Raw genomic sequence first — 850 nt, forward strand, 5'->3', positions numbered from 1 at the left:
ACAAATTCCAAACTGTAAGTCATTCCAGAACCATAAGTGGCCCTACTACTGGCAAACATCCTCCAACCCCATCTGGGCCTTCAGATGTTTCCAAAATTTTGACGGACATCCTACTTGCAGGCCCAAGCCCAGACGCTTGGGGTTCAGATGCCCCAGAGTTTCACCTGCTGTCAGCCATATGGCCGCAGGAGCAAGCTCGGGAGGAGTCCCCCCTTTCCATAAAGTGGGCATAAAGCCAAGACCTTCCCACTCCAGCAGCTAAGTGGGAGGTTTACTATACATTACCTTGGCAGGTACTATCCCCCTGCCAGGAGAGCGGTCTTCCCCAGGTGCCACTAGGAGGACTGCCTCAGTGGTCACGGTGTTTCCCTTGCCAGACAAGCATAGGACTAGGCTTGGTCTGATTATGAGGAAAGTTTGGAGGCGGAGGGTGCTCAGGCACAGGCTGGCTGGGGAACTCTGGAGTTTCCATCCATCCTTGGAAACTTTCAAAAGCAGGTTAGACAAACACTGGGCAGGGCTGGCTCTGTCCGGGATGATTCTGCCTTGAGCAAGGGCTGATGACCTTGACGAGGTCCGCTTCCAGCCCTACTTTCCTATGACCCTAACAGCTCTCCCAGCAAGCCTCGGTCTGGAAAGGGAGCGCGCTCGTGGCCTCTCCTTCCCTGCGCGCTCCCGGGACCGTCACAGCCGCGTGAATGTCTCCGGCGGATCTCCCTCAGCTGCTCCTCGGCCGCCGGTCCCCGGCTCTGCCTGGGGCGCGCGGGGCCCGTGGCTATGGGTCAGGGCTGACCCAGCGGGGTGCCGAAGGCGGGCGTTTCCCAGGGGCGCAGCTTTTCTCGGGGCGGCG

The 850-nt window shown here is 59.2% G+C and overlaps 1 protein-coding gene across 1 annotated transcript in view; it reads left to right on the forward strand.

Annotated features, from left to right (window-relative positions):
• The first annotated feature begins 436 nt into the window (after nt 1–436).
• GSDME (gasdermin E) overlaps nt 437–850 on the forward strand; it is a 37,738-nt gene continuing 37,324 nt past the window's right edge. Inside the window, exon 1 of the mRNA XM_025208096.1 lies at nt 437–498. The gene's annotated coding sequence lies outside the window, so the exon portion shown is untranslated. The remainder of the gene's footprint in view (nt 499–850) is intronic.

The sequence above is a fragment of the Alligator sinensis genome, unplaced genomic scaffold, assembly GCF_000455745.1.
Source record: "Alligator sinensis unplaced genomic scaffold, ASM45574v1 scaffold978_1, whole genome shotgun sequence".
Classification (NCBI taxonomy): Eukaryota; Metazoa; Chordata; order Crocodylia; family Alligatoridae; genus Alligator; species Alligator sinensis.